The following is a 23,423-nucleotide window of genomic DNA, read 5'->3' as shown; positions in this document are numbered from 1 at the left end:
CCATTGATATATCAAAATAATTGATATTGATTACCTCTAAAACGTCCAATAACGGAAATGTTTTTGTAGCATGCTGCATGTGCACATTTACAGCAAAGTGATGTACATGTAGTTTGTAAAATAGTGAACATTCACAGGCACACTTCATCATGCCAAAATTTTAAAAGAGTGCACTTCCTGTGTGTACTCTAGAATTACATTCAGATGTTCAAAACTGTACGATAGAATCCAAAAGCCATACTGGATACCTTTTCTGTATGAATTGTTATGCTTTGATCCATCGACCACATATCAGAAGTCATATTAGCAGCGCATCTTTTGGGCCACAAAACAGCACTGCAACAATGAAATATTGTTGCCTCTAAATGTAATAACTCCAATAAAGTAGGAAGTGAGTGTTTGATCGATTGTCTTATTGCATACATGTACAATCATCAATATTTGTTTCTCTGATCAACATGTAATGTATGTTATTCAATACATTTGCCTCATTCTAGGATTAATATCAAGGGAAAAGGAATAAGTGCTGGTGCTATTTTTTTTCACATGACATAATTACAGGTGTAAGTTTACTCACAGCCAAACTGTGTGTGTGTGTGTGTGTGTGTGTGTGTGTGTGTGTGTGTGTGTGTGTGTGTGTGTGTGTGTGTGTGTGTGTGTGTGTGTGTGTGTGTGTGTGTGTGTGTGACTATAGGGGGGGTGACACAATCACCCTATGGGTAATGTGCTAGTAATGGTGAAAAAGTGAGGGCTGAAAGCAAAAAGTGAGGCAAGAAAGGTTCCTGCTATGTGAAAAACCCTGCAACCTATGCCTATAGAAAACAGACTTTTTGGAATGCCGGCTGCATTTTTCCATCCAATAATGATGTAACTTTATTGAAAAATTACCCAAGGGTAGGCACTCCTATGTTGAAAGTTTTGTGTCAATCGCTCAAGCACTTGTGAAGAAAACTAATTTAAAAGTGAATAAATAGTGAGGAAGGAAGAAAAAGAAAAGTGAGGGCTTCAGCTGACGTTCCACAACATGGTCAAGGATGATAGTGAATACCTATTACTAGTAAGAAGCTCTGAGAGGCATTTCAGAAAAGGGAAAAGCAGCCAGTTCAAGTAGAGATTTGTAAAATTTGGAGGGTGCTGAAGGGAAACACTTTCTCATTGACTGAGCTGTTGGATACCACTAAAACAACTTACAGAATGGAAGCTTATCGCTGCCAAAAAGTCACTTGGTTTGTGTGCAGTCCCTTTGACTGATTTTGAAGTGCCCCGCCTATATTTCTTCGCCTGAGTGCCTCTCCTTCCTTGTGCCTTGTGTGTACACACACACACACACACACACACACACACACACACACACACACACACACACCACGCACGACTATGCCAAGGCAATATAGGCATGCCAAACAGCTGCTGGCAAGGACTCGGTTTTTCTGCACCAATGAACAGGTGCCTACAACGATTCACCGAGAGGGGTATGAGAAAATAAAGGATTGTGTGACTGGGAGGAGGTGCGGCCCGGGGTGTTAGGGAGAAGAAGATCCCGGCGAGGCAGCCAGTAAGCTGTGCACAGAGAGGTCGACAGACGCTCTCGTAGCGGCCACTCGGTGAGTACACATCGTGGGACACGTGTCTGGATGAACGTGCGCATCTGACTCTGTGGTGACTTTAATTGTAATTGTTGATGAAATGGAGTTTTAGCATTTGGCAGTTGTAAAGCGGATGGCTTGCTTTCCAGACTTGTGCAGCTTTACTGTGCAGTGTGCTTCTGCTGATGCAGGGCTTGCAAAGCCCTGCTCGTTTTGTTGATGGACCCATTAATGTTGGATTTAAATTGACCCATTACAGCAAGATGTTAAATCTCCACTACATTTCCATTCACGCTCATAACAAGTATATGTCACGATGTCCAGTGGTGTGATGCTGAAATCCATATGGATATACGCATAATCGGACAAGCCAAACAGCGCAACGACCTCACTGCCATAACTTTGTGACCCCGTCCCAAACGGTCACTGATGTCCGATCCCCCAACTAATCCGATGTTGTATGTATTTTGCGACTCATGGTAAAGCCTCGGAACAGCCTATGTGGTCACCATCCACTGGATTTAATCACGTGCCTGGCAGCCGTTCTCACTCGGAATGTGTCGATGACATCCCCAAATGGCTCACGTTTCCTGGGCTTGGAGCACCTGTCGTACCGTTGGGTGCGTAGGGACATCGCTCTGCCCTGGCTGCACATGAAGGGGTCTTGCTTGTTCATACGGTGCAATGTACCAAAAAACGTCGTTTGGTCTTTTTAGCTCCAGACTGTATAGTGCTTGTATTTTCATCACAATCATTTCCAGTACTGTGCCATCCTCGATGATCAACCAAATCGGACTGAGTGCCCAATAATTAAGCACGTGATGACTTGGTTACTTCTTTTTGATTTTGCAAAACAAGTCGCAACAATGTGTATATTGTATGTTTGTATCACTTTTTCTGACATCGCGTATACCCTCTGTTGAGTACTCTCACAAGAGGAAAAAATGGGACAGCCACTTATCTCCCAATGGAGGGTGGTCGTAGTCAGGTTGCATTCGGTGATAAAGTTGATTTTTCAGTTTAATTCAATGGAAAATTATCATTGTATGTGATATTCACATAATTACATTTTAAGTTAATTATCCCATCACGTGTATGGAAATTGAAAAATAGAGCTCCATTAGTTTGTGCACATCGACGTCATGAATCATGCCGAGTTTCAAAATGATCTGTTGAGCTGCCTCTGAGGAGTAGGGGAAAAAAGGAAAAATGTTAATGGACCCACTGCCTGCCTGACTGATTGACTGGAAAACATCGTTATGGCTTTTGGAGCTCGTCAACTCCATCGTCGACCAGCTAAAAGTGTGGGGTGTGTGAGGTGTAAGGGGTCAGGAAGTGGGGGGAGGTAGTGGCTTCACATGACTGCAATCTATAAAACGTCATGACAATGGGTCTCACTATCTGCATAATGCACTCTCTCACCCTCTTAGGAGGAGGGTACTTTGCGTGGCGCATGATGCATCCGTGAGGACCATTTTGTTGGTCTACATGTCGGTGTATAGGTAAGGGAATGGAATGTTTGCCTATATGACACTGCGGAGCATATATTCCTCATTCTATGAGTATATACTCAAAATAAAGACCAATCACTGCACCATAGTCCCAAGGAAAACAGACACAACTGCGCGCGCATGCGCGCGTGCGCGCGCGCACACACACACACACACACACACACACACACACACACACACACACACACACACACACACACACACACACACACACACACACACACACACACACACACACACACACACACACACACACACACACATATTATCGACTGGTAATTACTTACAAAAGCTATTTTATTTGAAGTTCTTACCTTAACTTATAAGCAATTTACTGATTTCCTAACTGCCTGGATCATCAACTGGGCACCGTTTTTCATCGAGGTTTCGATTGTTTGAGTCCAGAACCTCTCCAAACGGCGGATCCACAACCCTGGTCGCAGGTCCACATCAGTGGATAACTCAACATCAATGGACCCACAACATCAAAGTTATGTCCAGACAGTCAGTCAACAAACACAGCAATGCAATATCCTCATTAAAACTTACTTAATTATTAATTTTATTTAAAGTATTACTACATATGAATACCTTTAACTAACCACCACTTTGTATGATAATATATTAAGCGATAAACACTTTACCTTATAAACATGTCCATTACACAGCACCTCCACCTAACCATTGACTCAAAACTGTCATTCAAATTTTGAAATGTCATCAATAACCGATTTAAACATGCTGCATCATGTATCCGAGCAACCACCAATCCATCCATCAATTGGGACCATACTTTGTGCAGAGTGTTGGTGCTGCCTCAGCAGTCTCCTTGGCTATTGGGCACAATCCTGGACGGGTCGCCACTCTGACACAGGATACCAGCATGCTGGCACTCATTTTGCCAACCTCCGAAGGATGACAGGCAGTTAACCCCACCTGGTATTCCACAGCCAAGCAGGATTTGAACTCAGGACCCAAGGATCCCAAGCCCACTACCCTAACCATGAAGCCAACACCAGGCATACTTGTACCAAGTTTGATTTAAATCCCTTCAGCTGTTCTCAAATAACTCATTTTTACCTGACATGACCTTTGAAAAATGCTTCTTGATAATGTACATATTTTATGAATAATATTTATTGACTTACTTATTTTATTTACTTCTTTATTTTAATCTAAATACCTCCTATATATATATATATATATATATATATATATATATATATATATATATATATATATATATATATATATCCAATAATATGAATTAAATAATTTCCCTAAATGAAATAATTAATTCATTATTACATCAAATGCAATGCAATCGGAACTTGTTTGCACGAAAACCAACCAAACTTAAATAAAAGATAACGATGGAGTCTAAAGACATTCTCACAAGACCTGACCAAACAATCAGCCAAATATCCTCTGTTTAACATGATGGAAAAAAACCTCAGCACGTTCCACAAAATCATCTTTTACTGAACAAATTATTGCAAATCTAAGTAGCTGAGATGAAAAGACATTGTAACCCATTTTAATTGGTACATTGTTAACTTTGGAAAACAGCAAACATTATGTTTATAATACGTGTAAGGAGTGTAATGAAGGAATATGGTACTTGCATTTTGGAAGGGAACATTCAAGGAACTCATCATGTCCAATAGATCACAATTTGAGTAAGGCGATTTTTGAAAGGGTGTTTGTTCTCTCCACGGGGAATCCTGTTTATTGGACTTTTTTTTCGTAATGAAGTCAAAAATCAATAATTTGTACTTTTCTAAGTCATTCTCAGCTTGGTCTTGCTCGACGATGGTATTCCCATGTGAACACACAGCTCCTGATGTTGGGATCGCAGGCTCAAATCCATATCATATTGATTTACTGATGTCCTTGTCATTCATGTAAAAGTACTCTGACGTCTCTTCATGCCCTTGTTATGCACATGATACATGTACTGATGGACAAGCTGCTCCATGAGCATTGCAACTAGTTTGTATCATGACTACTACAATAGCCCTAATTATTCCCACCTTCTCGTGGGGTCACCCAGGGAATGATTATAGCCCCAGTCTTTTATGAACCATCGAGCCAAGCCTGACATTCGACTGAAGGTGGCAGGAATTGTAATTATTTCAAGCTGCCAGCAATAACTCACCTTCTTTTTGCGAAAGACCCTGTGGTATCTTTGACATCCACCAATGACCGGTGCTCGCAGTTGGGTGCTTCCTGATTTGAAGGTCAACATCAAAATAATGCAGTGGTTGTTCCTTTACATTTGGACCATGTCACCGTATAAGGAGGACCAGGTTACAGGATAAAAAGAAAAACACTGTTTTAAAATCCTTATGGTAAATATCTAATACATAAAGCCCTTTCCACTCACTCACTGACTCACCTATTTATATGTTTAGTACTTTCTAGGTGGACTAAAAAGCTGAAATTTTGCAGACTGATACAACTTGAAACCAATACTTTCGGAAAGTAATCACAAAAATGTCCGAAAATGAAAGTCTGACTGTGGAGCCTCGCTTCTGCTTACAGAGATTTCCCATCTTGCGTGAGGGTCATTTGATTGAAGATGGTGGCACGTCATGTGATCTTGCATGGGAATGATCCCTTTTCCAGTGTTTTTAGGTTTGATGGTGGTATGATTTTGGAAGTGTCTGTAAGTTGTCATTTTGGGATGATGTACAGTGAGTGGTAGGAAGTCGTAACTATTTATCGTTTACATTTGGTATACAGTGGTAAGTGTTACTGTGCATATTTTAAAGTATGGTATTGCATGTTTCCATCAACAGGTACCCTGGTAATAACAAACATTCACAACATATTTTATTCATTGCATAATTACCCTGTATCCACTATCCACATTGCTTGAAAACTAGGATATAAAGACCTCTTTGTCCCAACAAGTTGAATAAAAACACAAGGCCCTATGTTAGAAAATCGCTGAAATACCAATGTGATTGCCAAAATTCATTATCTAAAACTTCAAAAGAAAGAATAATTTTATTATTCCTTGCATTTTTGCATCATTCTTGTGGCAAAATACACTGTCCAGGGACTCCACCAAGGAAAAGGGACAGGGACACTCAACTGGGTGAGGCTTGCTTGGACCTGCCTGCTGGAACAATCAGGTTATCCAAGGGGAAAGGGGGGGGGGGAGTATCCAAAAAGAATAGCATTTATTGTCTGGTCAAGCATTGAACCCAGAGCAGACATAGAATCACTATCTCTCTAACAGCCTATTACACATTCATTACGAATCTAAATTAAATCAAAGTAACAAAAAGGAAAGATCCACCAATGATTATGATAAGAAGACTCAACATAATGGTAACTCATGTTGGATGTTTGCCTAGTGTTGGCTTTATGGTTAGGGTGGTGGGCTTGGGATCCTGAGTTCAAAATCCCACTGGGCTGTTGAAGTAATACCAGGTGGGGTTGACTCTGCCTGTCATCCTTCTGAGGTTGGCAAAATGAGTGCCAGCTTGCTGGTATCCTGTGTCGGAGTGTCGACCCGTCCAGGATTGTTCTTAATAGCCAAGGAGACTGCTTCGGCAGCACCAACGCTCTGCTGCACAAAGTATGCTCCCAATGGATGGATGGATATTGGGTGTGTTGTTGATGTGTAGCATGGAGATAGCAACAAGGATATGATAATCACTGTTGTCTTTGACTTGGAATCATAAACTCCACCTCTTAGTGTTGCCTAGCAACCCATTATAATGTAAAGAACAGTTTTATGTTATAACTTTGACCTTTTACATTAAAAATTACTATAGTTGTAAACTTTTAAATAAGAACTCCTTCTGATTACTCATTCTTGATTTACTTGATTTATTTACCTGCTTGTCAGGTGATTTATCAATGTGGGGCCTGTCTCAGATGGATGTTAAACTGGGTATCCCATCTACTGGCATTCACTGATGGACGTTAAAGATCACATGGTGTTCTTTGCAAACAGTAGGCAAGCTATCGCCAGCACCGTGAACAAATTATAAATTATTGCCCTAACCTTAGTTGAACATCAGGCCTGGCCAGCTGGTTCATGAAAGACTTGGGCAAACCTTCCCCTGGCTAACCTCACAAGAACGTGGGAATAATTGTGGTCGTTAAAGAAGAAGAAAATTTAACTGCTTGCAGAACTCAAGCACAATTGATCTCGTTGAAGAAATAACGCTCTTCCAAAATCCACTTCATCAAAAATATATAAAGAATATATATTTATATTTCCCGTAGCCTGGTGTTGGCGCAGTGGTTAGAGCAGCAGCTTGGGATCCAAAAGGTCCTGAGTTCAAGCCCCGTTGGGCCACTGAATTAATACACCAGGGGGTTGACTCAGCCTGTCATCCTTCCGAGGTTGGCGAAGTGAGTACCAGTGTACTGGGCCAGTGTATACCCTGGTTAAAATAGGTGTACCATATCCCTGTGTTTCATAAGAGGCGACCAGGGTTGTGTCAGGAAGGGCATCTGGCGTAAAACATGTGCCAAATCACTATGCGGATCATGCGGATGATCCGCTGTGGCGACCCTAAACAGGAGCAGCCGAAAGAAGAAGAAGATATATATTTATATTTCCCGTGTCTGTAAGTAGGATACACTCTAATATCTGCTTGCAGTCTGCAACCATGCCCCACGAGTGCAGGATAAACTCATCCCTTGTATTTTTAAGCTGAAATTTGACATGGAGAATAATCTTTTTCTTCAAAAAATGTAATGAATAATATGTCAATGAAACCTCATCAATATTTATAATCTGAAACGTCACAAATTACTCTCTTGTTGATATGTTGGAAATAGTGGGGCAGATAACAGCAATTTTTGAGAGGAATCGTGCAAATGATGATACAAGCATCAAATTTGGCACATTTGTTCTCCAGGGGATTCTAATCAAATCTGCCTGATTGGCCTTTTGAAAATCCAAATTTTGAAGAAAAAAAAAAAAAAAAAACTTCAAAAAAGTCAAGATCACGAATCAATGTTGGTTGCTGGTTGAGATTGGTGAATGTTTCAGAAACATCATCAAAGACGTTCCAAGTCTGCCATGCAGTTTTCTTCCCTTTACCGCGGAAGGCAGACACGACATCACATCCAGTGAACACATGGAAGTATGGGATCCCTCTAGCTTTCTCAGGCCCTATTGCAGAAACTACCTCATGGACTGGAATCCATTGTGCCTTGGCCAAAGGCAATCCACATGTTCTCAAGACCTAGTTCCTGTAAGGATGGCAGTACAGATATTGCTATGACTAGTACATCCATGTCATTAGCCTTAATGATAATGGACTTGCTCCCATCCGTCGTTGCATCCCTGGCGTGTACAAATATTCGAGTGTCAGCTTCTTCATGACAACATGGAGACACAGCATCCAGTGACTCCCTTATGTTGCTAATGGCATCTTCTCCTTTTGTGACAATGACTGTGCTTGTCGTCTGTGCTTCACACATCTTTTCCGCAAGGAAGTGAAACAGCTCAGTCTTGTTGCTGTCATCTCGAAGAAAGCTTCTTCAGTTACTTGGGGTCTTTCTGGTTCCTGTCACTCTTCTTCTGATTCCTTGCCCCCTTTTCGACCTTGCCTCAGACTTCAGACTTGACTTCTTGTACACATCAAACACTACGTCCACCCTCTCGTACCTGGCACCATGGGATTCCATCTTTGGGATGATGTCTTCTTTAGCGTAGTCATCAAATATCTTTGAAGTGCGTGGAGGTAGGGCATTGATAAGTGCTGAGTCATCAATGATGACTGCATCTCCCCTTGGTTCTCTGTCTGGGATGTTCACTTGCGCTTCAAGAATTTCAGCCAGCTGTGACTTCATATGTTTTAGAGGTTTTTTTTTTTCTCAAATTTTTCAGAATTTGGATTTTCAAATGGCCAATCGGGCAGATTTGATGAGGAAGCCCTGCAGAACAGAAATGCCAAGTTTGATGCTTGTATCATAATTTGCACGATTTTTCTACTATCTACTACACTAAAAGTCAATTGCTCATAAAGGGCTTGTGGGTCACCAATTAGTAGTCTTGCATGGAAAAAAAAAAGAAGTCAAGAGTTGTACTTTGTCATTATCACCCAACAGGTGTATCCAAGCAATTGATTTATTTTGTCCGCACAGAGGGTGTGGAGGGGATGAAATCGTACTATGTTGTATGTAATTCGAGAAGTGTCTTTGATTGTTTGTTTGTGTTTGATTGTGTGACTTGTATGTAATGTAGGCCTACTCCTGAACCACTGGGACGGAATGAGTTGAAAACTGGTGGTTGTAGTCGGGGTGTTGGTTTTTATGCAGTAAAGAAAAATTGTAGCCCCTGGGGTTCTGGGTGGGGTGGGAGACCCTGATTTTCTCCATGTAAATGTTATCGTACAGTGCCACCTTGTGGAAGGCAGTATTTCAGGTCATAAAATACACCACAGACATCATAAGAGTGGGAGAAAGAACCCGTCCATATGGATGAGTTCTTTGATGGTGGAGAAAATTAAAATGGAGTGAAGGAAGAGAAGGATGGAAAAGAGGGAATGGAGGGGGAGCTGATATGAGAGATAAAGTTATTATAGAGGAGTTTCAGATGAGTCTAAGGAGGTTGGGAGCTCAAGATCAGGGTAGGGGAAGGGCATGGAGGGGAAGGAGGATCGTACAAAATTTTGCCAGCTTTGCAGATGTGAAAAATTGATGTCCCCAAAGCTCATTTTATACTGCTCAAGTGTCGCAAAGTGGAACATCATCAGCTTTTTTGGAAATATTAATCGAAGGCTTGATGCTGGCAGGATAGTCTAGAGGTATGCACACTTGCCTTTGAGTTGTCGAGCCTGGGTTCGAATCTCGACCAGGCTATAAACTGTCATCTTGGTGATTCATAAGCAGGGTGAGACGACATCATGTGTGCTGTCCGTCGGAGGGACGTTAAGCCAGAAGACCCATCTTCCAGCACTGGTGATTGGTGAACGTTAGATCCCACGGTGTCCTTCGCGAAAAGTAAAAGAGTTATCACTGACACCCTGAACAAATTACAAATTCCTGCCCTGACTGATTGAAGGTAACAGCAAACTCTTTCTGAGCAGAACCCTTTCCCAAGAACTGCTTCGGCAACAGCGAAACTTTGTCAAGAGTATGGTATATTTGTTTCACTTTCACTGAATGTGAGGCTCATAGTTGGGTAAATTTTATTTGATATTTCATTTATCCTTCCTCATGGAAAAGTCACAATCTGTATGCTGATTCGCCATCACATAATCTGACAAACACACTTATCCATTTTAAATCGCATTTGAAAGTCAAAGTGAAACATCACAAACTATTCTTTTGTTAATATCTCAATAATACTTGCCTTGTTTAAATGTCAGAAGTTCTGTAGCAATTCATTCTCTCTCATACTGTATATCTATAAATAAAAAATGCAAAGGGATTTCATCATGTAGAGTATATACAGCTCTATACAGAGCGTTGGTTCTGCTGAAGCAGTTTATTGGCTAGAGTTCCAATCTTAGACGAGTCGCCAATGCTGACACTGGAACATTTGGATATTTAATGTCGTGCAACGAATGGAACACCCAGTTTAATGTCCATCCAAGGGACGGCACACACATTGATTATTCATCCTACCTGTGAAACGCCAGGATGACGGTTTATAGCTGGGCTGAGATTGTAACCCAGGCTCAACAGCTAAGAGGTGAGTATGCGTACCTCTAGGTCGAGGGCTCTCGGCCATCCTGTCAGCCCAAGGGCATTTCAACTGTTTTTAAATTTCATAAAGTGAAAAAGCCAAGTTTCACTAATTTGTCCATGACTGACCTTCTATTTTAATATTCTACTTGTATGTTATCCTCAGGCTTATTGGTGAACTAACGTGATTTTTATAATTCCATGACACCTGCCATATATGTCAGTAACCTCTCTTGACTCTATCTTTAAAAACGACTTATCGTTCATGTGATTGACTTGCATCAGCGTTTTTTTGTAAATCTCAGACAAGTTTTGCACCTTTGGAAATGAAGGTAACTTTGTTGATGGTCGATGTAAGAGCTCTTTGTTGTCATCTTTCTGAAATGTTTCAACTTCAACCAAAACAATGTGGAATGTTTTTTTTTTTTCTTTAAATTTCACTTCCGGTTCCGGTTTATGAGGCGACTTTCTCAAAGGTGTTTCCAGTCGTTGTTTGGCGCGTTTTGACTTTATTTTGTTGCCTCCGTGTTTACTGTGTGTTCCTAGTTCAGTTTTGTTTCAAAATTTTTTACTCCTTGGTGAGTTTTTGTCGGGCTTGTCATATCGGGTTTCCCTGAGGCCTACCTGTCTTCCCGCTTATGTGCACAATCGTGTTAATTTGTATTTTCTTCTTATTACCATCAGTTTTTATTTTCTCCACTTTTCCCTCCACCCCCCCAACTATACCCTCTGTTTCATTTCTTAAAATGTAAAAAAATACAAGAAAGAAAAAAACAAACCTTTTCCCTTCTCACCTTCAACCCCATGAAACCACGTGACTTCATGTATCGACCTTTCTTCCTCCTTCCTCTTTCGCTGACCTACCATCTTTATACTTTTGCCAGCCAACATTTACCATACACCTTCACAATTTTATTCTTCAACCTTTCCTTTACTCAATAATACCTCATTTAAAAAAAAATATATATTTTTTTTACATCTTAACTTTTCACTTTATACCTCCCACAACCAGGTGATTGCTCTTCCCCTTCTTCATCTTCCTTCTACTTTACTGATCCATATTCATCGTACACTTCACAATTTTTTCTTCAACCTTTCCTTTTCCTAATCTTAATCAAAAAAACAAGTAATAATAAAAAAACGGTCTCTTCAAATGTTTCAACTTGCTCTTTCACATGTGTGGTTCTCTGTAATGTATCATAATTCACTCTTCTTCTTCTTTTTTTGTCTTTTTCTTTTCTTCAACATAATTTTCAATTCGACCTTTCCTTCGTCCTGTGTCTAAAAAGTCTCACTGGTAAAACATTTATTTTCTCCATTCTCTTAAATCTGCTTCATTGCATCCTTCACATAATTTCTTTAATTGTATCTCTGACTTTAAAAAGAAATCCCCGTTTGCAATACATGTTTGTGTTCCATCAATCATCCTTTTTTTTTTATACAACTTCAGTACCAATCCACCCCACCTCCTAACTCCTCACATGTTTTATCCTCTCCTTACCCCTCCCATTTTGCCCCTCATCCTACCTCCACTTGTAGTACCTCTTCACTGTCTTCTGCTTTAGTATCAGCTTCTCCTTTGTTGCCCCAAACTGTGTGGTGTTCTAACATCTGTGGGCTCCATTCTAACCTTACAGATATCTCACTCTCTCTCAATCAGAACACTCCTCAACATCTCGATCATGCTCTTTCTTTCCTCTCATCTCACCTCCCCCTCTTCCAAACCCCTCAAATATTGTACCTCCCCCTGCCCGCTCCCTTCTTCATCATACCACTACCAAGTCTCATCCCTCCCTTCTCCCCACCTCTCCCATCGCCCTCCTGCCCCTTGGCTGTGCCTGCTCTCATGGTCTCCCCTCCCTCTCAAAAGTTGTCCTCTCACCCCTCCCTCTCAAAGCAACAGTCTTCCCCTCCAAGCTTCCCTCTCACTTTCCTCAAAAAATTCCCACTCAACCTTCTTCTTCAACTCTCCACACTCACCCTTCTCCCTCCAATCTCCCCCCTCACTCCCCCTTCTCAAAGTTGCCCTCCCTCACATCACAAAGCAGCCTCCTTCCTCTGCCCTCTCTCTTCCATCTCATCCCTCCACCTCCTCAAATCTTCAACTTCCCTCTGCCCCCTCTCTTATTACTCGCCATTGTGCCTCATCCCATCACCACCGAGCATTTTCTCCTTCTCATCTGGGCTTCTCCCCTAACTTTGCTGCAATCCCCCACTCTGTCAACAACTCTCCCTACCTCCCCACCTCCTCCCTCATCCGACCCACCCCTCTCCTCCCTTCCCTCTTCTTCAACAGTGTGGGTACTCAAACATCCCGGGCCTTGGCTCAAGCCTGACAGATCGTTCCATACAGGTTGCCACTGACAAACCAGACATAATCTGCTCAACAGAAACTTTCCTCCTTCAAGACGTCTCTGACACCCTTGTATCACTCCCTGGTTACTCCCTCCGCCGGTATGACAGACCTGAACCTTGTCCTGGTGGTGGCATTGCTTTCTTCATCAAAAACTCCATTCCTCACTTTCCATGAGCTGCCCTCACTCCTCCACACCCCCAGGAATACATATGGCTATGGCTTCCCTTCATTCTCACATGTTTATATGTGTATTGTACCATCCACCAAACGGTGATGACTCGATTTACACCTCGCTCGTCAAAAACATGGACCAACTTTTACCCTGTCATCCCAATTCTCTCTTCCTCTTGTGTGGTGACTTCAATTATCATCATGCCAGTTGACTGGGCACTTCAGTCATCCTTCACCTTCCATTGCACTTCAGAAAAAGACTTCTGTGACTCATTGGGACTGACTCAATCCGTCAACTTCCCGAACTAGATCTCAACCAATAGTACTCCATCTTTTCTGGATCTGATTTTGACCAATTTCCCTGAAAATATCTGCTGTTCTTCCTCTGCGCCAATCGGTTCATCTGAGCACATGCTTGTCAAAGTAGACATCTCTTTGGCTGTTATTAGAGAACAACCTGAACTTCTCAACGCTGGTGGAAATGTTGTACTCATGTCGTTGCATGCAGTTCTGTGTCTCACTGGAACACAGGCATCATCCCAACTGACTGGAAGAGGGACCTTATCATCCCTTTCTGGAAAGGGAAAGGTGATTGCCAGAACTGCAACAACGACCGAGGGGTGATGCTACGCTCAGTGCCGGGCAAGGTCTTTGCTCGGATAATTATTGACAGTGTTCGCCACCATCTGCTTGAGCACCAGTGCCCAGATCAGTCAGGCTTTACACCAAAGAGGTCAACGATTGACCGCATCCTTGCTCTTTGGGTCTTCACCGAACGCAGACGAGAGTTTCGGCAGGGGCTGCTTGCACACTGTTGATCTCTGTAAAGCGTTCGATTCAGTGAATCAGGATGCCCTCTGGAGGATTCTTGGTCTTCGTGGGGTGCCACCAAAACTGGTCAATCTGATGTCTGAACTATACTCTGGTACTGAGTGTGCCGTGAGATGTGGTGATACCATCTCTGACTTATTCCAGTTGTTTCTGGAGTTCATCAGGGATCTCTCGTCTGATCTGACCCCACACCTTTCAGCACTTGTATGAACTGGAATCTGAGGAGTATGTAGGAGAGACCAAGCTATGGTGCATTACTTGGGAATGTCAAGATCTCTGATCTTGATTTCGCAGATGACATCGTCATCTTTGCGGAGACTGGATATCCTTTTGGGGGCCGTCGAGGTGCTGAATGAGGAGTTGGAGCCACTGGGATTATGGGTTTCCTTGGTTAAAACTAATATCCAGGCTTTCAATGACATCTTGGATGCTGCTATCTTGTCTGTACCTGTTTGTAGCGAGGAGGTTAGGGTCACGGAGAGATTCACTAACCTTGGCAATGATATTCATGTCTCTGCTGGGTGTGAGCCAGAGGTCAATAGATGTTTGGTTCGAGCCTGGGAAGTCATGGATTCATTGGATCATGAGGTGTGGCGCTGTTGGTACCTATGCAGGAGGACGAAAGTCTGAGTCTTCAGGTCCTTGGTGCTTCCAGTCTTGTTATACGGATGTGAGACTTGGACACTGACGAGGGATCTGAGATGGAGACTTAATTCCTTTGGTACCAGGTCTCTTCGGAGAATCCTCTGCTATCACTGGTCGGACTTTGTGTCCAATGAGCGATTGCTGAGAGAGACTCAAATGAGATTTGTTACCTGCGTAGTCCGTGAGCGTCAGCTGCAGCTGTATTGGCTTGTGGCTCATTTTCCTGATGCTGGTCCTGCTTACTAGATTCTCTCAGCAAGGGGTCAGCATCTCAAGGAGATTTCGATGGGCTTGGCATCTGCCTGGGGGTGGCCAGAGAGACTCCCCTTGAGTACCAGCGGAAAGTCGACACAGAGACACGCTACCTCCGGCGCATGCTCCCATACCTGACCTGACCTGGCCTCAACGCCGTCACGTCTGGCATTCCACTCAGGCCAACTGGCAGGGACTTCAAACAGCCATCAAACTTCGAGACTGGTCTCCCATCTCCACTTTCTCTGACATCAACTTATCTTGGGAATTCTTTCAAATAAATTTGCTCTTTCTCATGCACAGATTTATCCCATCTCATCTTCAGTTGTCATACCCTTCTTCCTACCCATAGTACACTGAAGCTCATGGCAAAGCATTTGTCCTGAAACTACTTGCCTTCACCTCATGGAAGGCAAATCCAACTGAAGGCAATCTCAGTTCCTTCCACATAGCTCGGAACAATCATGTGTCTACTCTCAGGAGAGCCAGGAAACATCTTTCTAATCTAAAGTCTGAACTCTCAAACCTGTCTCTCTCCTCCAAATCCTGGTGGCATCTGGTTTCGTCTGTTTCTGGTGTATGTTCCCCCTACATCCATTCCCTTACCTCAAATGGCCGCACAGCTGACACTGCATGCAAAAAGTCTGAATGCCTAAGCTCCGTGTTTGCTTCTAAATATTGTGTCCCAAACCCATCGCTTTCTGTAAACACTTTGCCCAGTCGCACCATGCTATTCCAGGACTTTGTGTCCTTTTCTCCTGACGAGGTGGAGTGTTTGCTGTCAAACCTCGACTCGGATTCTGCAACCGGTCCTGACGTCATCAGCCCACGTGTCGTAAAACCTGCTCTGCTGCTCTTGCTTACTCTCTCTCTCTCTGTTCTATTCACCCTCTCAGTTTCTTAAGGTCATCTGCCATCTGCTTGTAAATCAGCAAGCATTACCGCTCTCCATAAAACAAAAAGGTGCAAAAACAGATCCTTGCAACTACATGTCAATCATAAGCTTTGTTGTGGGATCCATCATCACTTCCGACATTAAATCCTCCCTCGTCTCCAATGGCCTGATTTCTGGTCATCAATTTGCGTTCAGACCAGGGCACTCTATCCTGGACTTGCTGCTCCTGCTTTCCCAACAATGGATGGAGGTCCTCAATGCCAGATATGAGATCAGAGCCATCTCCCGAGACATATCACGTGCTTTTGATACGGTCTGGCATCCCACCCTGCTCACCAAACTCTCTTCCCATGGCATCCAAGGCAATCTCCACTCATGGCTCAGACTTCCTCTCCTGTCGCAGCCAACATGTGGCCCTTAATGGAATTCTCTCATCCCCTTTTCCTGTCCAGGCTGGAGTTCCTCAAAGCAGTATTCTGGGCCCTGTGCTTTTTCTGGTTTTCATCAATGACCTCTCAGACTCTCTTGAAAATCCTCTTTATCTTTTTGCTAATGACTCCACCCTCTGCTGTCCCTCAGATCGGCAAGCAGCAGCCTCTTCACTCTTTGCAGATCTGGATAAAATCATAAGCTGGTCCAAAACTTGGAGCATGTCTTTCAATCCTAACAAATCTCACACTTTCACGATGTCTCTCCAATAGGACTGTCTGGAATAACCCCCCCCCCCTTCCCCATCTACTTTATCGACAATCCTCTTGCAGAAGTCCTTTCATTCAAGCTTATGGATCTCACTATCTCCTATGATCTTTCCTGGGAAAGCCACATTTCCAAACTGGCCTACAAAGCCAGTTGCCAACTGGGCAACCTCTGTCATGCGAAGTCCTTCCTTGGCACACCTGAGCCCCTGACCACATACAAAGCTTTCGTCCACAGCATGATGGAGAACTGCTTTCCCCTCTGGGTTGGTGCTCCCACCTCTCACCTTTCTCGGCTTCACGCTGAGGAAACCAAGGCATATTTCGAATCATTGGTATCTCCCGTGATGAAGCTGAGTCCTTGTGTCTCTCTCTCTCTCTCTCTCTCTCTCTCTCTCTCTCTCTCTCTCTCTCTCTCTCTCTCTCTCTCTCTCTCTCTCTCTCTCTCTCTCTCTCTCTCTGTCTCTGTCTCTGTCTCTGTCTCTGTCTCTGTCTCTGTCTCTGTCTTTCTCTCTCTTTCTCTCTCTTTCTCTCTCTTTCTCTCTCTTTCTCTCTCTTTCTCTCTCTTTCTCTCTCTTTCTCTCTCTATCTCTCTCTCTCTCTCTCTTTTGGGTGGTCGCTAAACTACTATACCCTTAGTCTCAGGTTTTCCGTCTGTCTGTTTGTTTGTATGTAATGGACAGCTCTGGAGGCCAGAGGAATCAACCGATTTTGATGAAACTTGACTAGTAGGTTCATAACAGGATCTAGTTGTTTGCTTATGAGCACCGTTGCTATGGACGCCATCGTTGCCGAGCAACGGGACTTTGGAATTTTTTTTAAAAATCCGAAAAATATATTTTTTTCGAAACTCAAAAATCGGCTTCCGTGCTTTTATGTGCACTATAATCAACCTCTTTGTCAAAAAAATTCAGCCCGATCAGTCAAAAACTGTATGACCAGTATACAATTATATTATTGTATGCTTTCACCCCAATGTTCGGGTTGGGGTTCCCTAACGTAGGGTTTGGGAATCAAACACAAATGATGAATGGACAGTTGCTCGTCATGTTCCTATATAGAACAACGAACGGCAAAAATGCCATCTGATGTGTTCTCTTATCTACATATTTCAAATTCGCCTTAGTCTCGCGATCACCCATGTCACCTACCGGCCTCTCTCTCTCTCTCTCTCTCTCTCTCTCTCTCTCTCTCTCTCTCTCTCTCTCTCTCTCTCTCTCTCTCTCTCTCTCTCTGTCTCTGTCTCTGTCTCTCTCTCTCTCTCTCTCTCTCTCTCTCTCTCTCTCTCTCTCTCTCTCTCTCTCTCTCTCTCTCTCTCTCTCTCTCTCTCTCTCTCTCTCTCTCTCTCTCTCTCTCTCTCTCTCTCTCTCTCTCTCTATATATATATATATATATATATATATATATATATATATATATATATCTCTCTCTATATCTCTCTCTCTCTATATATCTCTCTCTATCCCTCTTTCTATCCCTCTTTCTATCTCTCTTTCTATCCCTCGCTCTCTTTCTCTCTTTCCCTCACTGCAGGCAGGCTGGTGGTCTTTCTGTCTTCTCTCTGCCCTTGCCCCCTGCTGCTCTGTCTGTGATCTGCACCCCCCCCCCCCATATTTCTGCAGGGCGCCCAGGTCCGCCAGCAACCCCCTTCTGGAAAAACTACCAAAATCAAGAATCGCTGCTCACCTTCACACTTTCATTCCTCTTTTTCCCTGCCTTTGGAACAAACTCCCAAACTCTCTTCAATCACACTTCCCTCCAGGTCTTCAAAACAGCTGTTCACTACCATCTCTTATCTTTCCCTATTCAAAACCATGACCTTTTCCACCCATACTAATCCACCCCAAACTCACCTCCTTCAAATTCCCTGCTTTCCTTCCTGAAACTCCCTGTAGTGTAAGGAACTGAAAGGCCTGTAGTGTCCCTCTTGTTTACACCGTGTACCCCACCCCATCCCTCTCCCTTCCACAGATCTCCGAATGTCTCTGTTCCCCACTGTTTTGTGCTTCCCTCTCCCACCCCTCCTTTATCCTGCTCTCCTTGTTGTACATTCTGTGTGTTAACTCTTATACGAGCCTCGACATTGTATATAAAATAAAGTTGCTGATTGCATTTTCCCAGCCACTTAACCCGGAGCACCAAATGTTTGCACACTTTGAGCACCTGTTCAGGGTAAATGTTACTCTTGTCCCGAATTGTTGTTCAACAAATGAAAATGAAGCCATATACACCCCGATCCCATGACTCGATTTCAAGAATGTGATAAAGCATTAGGAATGCTTGAGGCCGGAATGTCCCAGCAATATATTGCGAGATGTTTCAGATGCCACAGGAACACGATTGGTGATTGGGTTGGCCTGTTAATGTTCCCATCTGGATCATGGTACAGGGAAACCCAAGATCAAATCCAATATGTGTCTGTTCATTGTCTTCTCATGTCCTTGTAAATCATGTAAAAGTCCATTGATATATACTAATCTCTTTGGCTTGCACGTGTACAAATTCCTTCATGAGCCTTAGATCATTGCTAAACAAAGAAGACATTTATGTATATCTTTGTGCCCCAGTAAAGCATGAATGAACAACAACATAATGACAAATCATTCCATGTTCAAGGCCTCCACATTCAGGATGCTTACATGTGACAATGCCAGCACAAGACATGGTGGATCAGAGTAACACACCTCTGTCAACCATTCCAGACCACTGTGGTTGCTCTTGATCAAATAACCCCAAGAAACACCAAAAACAATCATTAACAGAACTATTTGAATTCTTTTTTTTTTATAGTTTCTCATCTTTATTTTATTTTATTTTAAACAAATCATCTTCACACAATTTATTTATTGGCCCATTATACAAAACTGACTTCTTACAGCAGCAACGTCTTCTTATCTAAAATGAAATTAAACTAAAACCAAATTTCAAGAACAAATAATTAATAGATCTGCACACTGGACTTTCACTGGGCCAAAGAACAGATCTTGTGTCTTGGACTCGTGATAGGTCATGCTCGAAGATGGCTTGAGCTCTGCTCTCCATAACGTCCGTGAGTACAAAATGGGATATACTTGTAGGTGTCAGGCTTTACTGAAGCATACAGATTCAGTTTATCCAGCATGAGTCATCTCCGATAATGAAAATCAAGGGTTCAACAGGATCTCCTTTATTAATAGGATAATCACAGTAGATAAAAGTCGAATTTTTAGGTGGTTTTTGTTACAGACTCTGGTACTCTTAAAAAAAAAAACATCACTGACTTCTTGTTTGAGATTTAAGACCTTGATCTCTCGCTGCAAAAAGAATGAACATTGCTTGCTACATATACAAAGCTGCCTTCATACCTGCCTCTCTGACTTCCTCCATTCATACATTCAATGCGTCAGCTTTCAATGGAACCCTCTCCTTTCTTCTCTAAGAGGAGGCTGGAGTGCCCCAAGGCAGTCTTTGGCTCAGTCTTGTTCCTCATCTGCATAAATGACTTCTCTGATGCTTCTTTTCGAATTGGAGATGACTCCAAATTGTGTCCACAGAGTACCCATTCCCACTGACCGATAGGTAGAAGCTACATCACGCTCTGCTGATCTGGAATTGATTATATGCTAGTCTGACAAACGGAACATGCATCTCAATGCTGGTAAATCTCTGTCTTCCTCTGTCACTTTGGAAAGATTGTCGAGTGAACCCACCTACATATTTCCAACGTCAGATGCAGGACGAGGTTCTGTCTCTTGAACTTATAGGCCTCACCATCAGCCATGCCCTCTCCCGAGCTTACCATCTAGCCATCTCGCCAAGCTGGCCTCTAAAGTCAATCATCAACTGGGCATTCAACGTTATTCAAGTCATTCCTTTAAAAATCAGAACGACTCATGGCCTTCAAGGTCTTTGTTCAGTGGAGCACTGCTCTTCCCTATGGGTTGGGGCCCCATAATCACATTTGTCTCTCCTGGATTTTATGGAATGTAAAACTCTCAGCATTCGTGGTATCTCCCATGATGAGAAGAAGCACAAGGCCTATTGATCTCACCTTACTCACTTTTTTTTTAACATCCTCTCCTCTGGCATTGCTCTCATTTCCCTCTCTCAGCCCTCTCACCCTCCCTTGAGGTCCTCAAGAATGCATGCATTCTTCCAGGATACCACCTCCTGATTAAACTTCCAAAATACAGGCTATTTGCACAATTCCACCCTTTGATCTGCTTTTCTCCCGTCTGTGGAACTGCCTTCTGGGGTTTGTTCAGTCATACTGTTCACTCCAGGATTTCAAGCAGGTGGTGCACCACCATGTCATATCATCTCCCATCTCGACACATTTTCTTTTTCTAACCCATTAACTCTTGCAGATTGCTATGTTTCTGCCTCTCCTCCTTTCTTGTGTGTTCGTTTCCCTTGCTATGTCCGTACGTGGCTCCACTATCACTATGTTACCTTTTTACCCCGTGCACGTGAAGCAAAAAAACGGTGTGAACCAATTGGTTCACTTTGTCTCTGTCTGTCTGCCTGTCTCGCTGTCTACAAACATCAGTTTTTGATCAAGGAACAACTTGATTTCAATTGAATGTGATATTTTTAACACGAATCGGAACATGAATTGGAAAACGAACCTGGAGTTTATCAGTATTTTGGCTTTGAATTTGGCCTGATTGCATATGTGCAGAAAGGAGTGAAAGAATTTTTTTTTTTTACTGTCTGCCTGTCTTTTTGTGAAACGAAATTGAAAATCATTCCAAACAGTAAGCCGTTTTTAAGGACGTCAGAAAGGACACAAACAACAGGCATTAGGAACTACTGCAATGTGTTAAATAAGGTAGTGTAAAAGACGCTGCATCAACGGCAGTAAACTTCCGATTTCTTTTTGTACGACCTGTGAAATCTTTATTTTATTTCAATTGAATTATATACTTGAACATTGCAGAAAACAAATCGCTTCTTAGCACTTTCAAAACCCTTCCATTTAGCAATACTTTGGCCAAAATATTGTGGCATTTTTGGTCATCTGACCAATCAAATTTACCACTCGCAGCGCCCACCCATGTCCTTGTTTCTCAACACTGCGTGGGGTAATGTGTTCGATGAACTCTCCAGTTACTTCCACCACCGCAGGTGAAGGAGGTTATGTTTTCACCCCTTTCACTTTGTTTGTTTGTGTACAGGATATCTCAAAAAGTTGTGGACCGGTTCGGTGTGTGACAAGGATGAACGGATTAGATTTTGGTGAAGATCCAGATCTGACTACTAGAATTTTTGAGTGATTCTTCGCCATTAAGAGATTGGGCCAAAACTGATATATAGCACGATATCTCAAAAAATTCTGGACGGATTTGGATGAAACTTAGTGGACCCGTTGGGTCTGTGACAAGGAAGAAATTATTCAATTTTAGGGAAGATCCGAATCCGGATCTGATCGTCTTTAAAGTGATTCTTCACCATTGAGAGATAAGGTCATAAACGATATATAGCATGATATTTCAAAAATGTATTTGGCCCAATATGTTCTTGTGGATCAGGCATTACGTGGCTGAGGTATGCGCTCCACCGAGTGCCCTTCTAGTTAACCCTGTTTCACCTTGCTATTCCATGAACCTAGATCTTGAGTGAATGAGTCATGGTTTTTCCAACTGCGATGAATTGATGTGATGTTTATTTCCTTCCCTTGGGATGGAAAGAACCCACGAAAGAAAAGTCATGGGACAGAGTTGTTGATAATTTCGCAAAGTGGGATTTGATTTGTATCCATTGTGTCGATGCTAATGTTGATGGCACGTCGACCTGTTGTGGTTGTCTCTCTCTATCGAGTGCAGCATGTGGCTGCTGGTTGCATCATTGGTTGGGACACGGCTATGCCGCTGACGCAGTGTCCCCCTCACCAGTACACTGGTACTCATTTTGCCGACCTCGGAAGGATGAGAGGCTGAGTCAACCTCCTGGTGTATTTTAATTCAGCGGCCAACGGGGCTTGAACTCAGGACCCTAGGACCCCAAGCCACCACCCTAACCACGAAGCCAACACCAGGCTGCGTTGTGGTTGTGGAGGTTATGTTAAGGCTGTCCAGAGACCTTTCGACCTTCGCGTCTTTGGAAAGCTCATGCACTGTGTTGGTGTCTGCACAGACTGTATATAAGACAGCGTTTTTTTCGGGATATGTTTTGATTTCGAAAGAAATGGAACACCTTGGAGGAGGGGAGACGAAAAACGACCTATGGTGCTGTCCTCAAAGGCTTATTTAAAATGGAAGTCACCATTCTTGAAGCTTATTGCCCTGTCTTATCCTGCAAGATGGAAAGCACAAAAGTATAACATTTCATCTGAGCTCTTGAATACACATGATTAATAAATCATTCCTAATTTTAGCTCGCTATCGATTCTTCCAGGGAAGGAGAAGCGTGTTATGAGAGATGGGGGGGGCGGGGGGGGGTTCAGTGTGAATGTAATATGTCGATGCACATTGTATACAGACTGTTTTGTGGCCATCTCAAAACAAACTAAAATTCATTCGTTAATAATATCTTACTTACGATGCACCTGCTCTTCTCACATTCCTTTTCCCTGTCTCAGTCTCTTCATTCGTTCATAACCACCAATCCTCCCCCTCCCCCCCCGCAAACCCCCACCATTCCCTTCACTGTCCTGCTCATTGCACCAAAAAAGAAGAAGAAAAAAAAACAACAACCATGAAAAGCGCAGTAAGCAATGGATTTCTGAGCAGAATGAGCCGAGCGGCTCACAAGTGGACAAGGGTCCAGGGAAGTGGACCAGTGGAATGGATGATCCTGCGAACGGGTGTACGAGTATGGAACGTATTATACTTACAT

General features: G+C 42.9%; 1 protein-coding gene across 1 annotated transcript in view; it reads left to right on the top strand.

Moving 5' to 3' along the window:
- Positions 1-1,489: 1,489 nt before the first annotated feature.
- Positions 1,490-23,423, top strand: part of LOC147018392 (rho GTPase-activating protein 24-like) — a 241,847-nt gene continuing 219,913 nt past the window's right edge. Inside the window, exon 1 of the mRNA XM_085897987.1 lies at positions 1,490-1,604. The gene's annotated coding sequence lies outside the window, so the exon portion shown is untranslated. The remainder of the gene's footprint in view (positions 1,605-23,423) is intronic.

Source organism: Eptatretus burgeri, chromosome 10 (genome assembly GCF_056783735.1).
Source record: "Eptatretus burgeri isolate ZD-2024b chromosome 10, Ebu_testis_v1, whole genome shotgun sequence".
Taxonomy (NCBI): Eukaryota; Metazoa; Chordata; class Myxini; order Myxiniformes; family Myxinidae; genus Eptatretus; species Eptatretus burgeri.
Note: the sequence above shows the minus strand (reverse complement) of the source record. Positions and strands in the feature narration are given on the sequence as shown.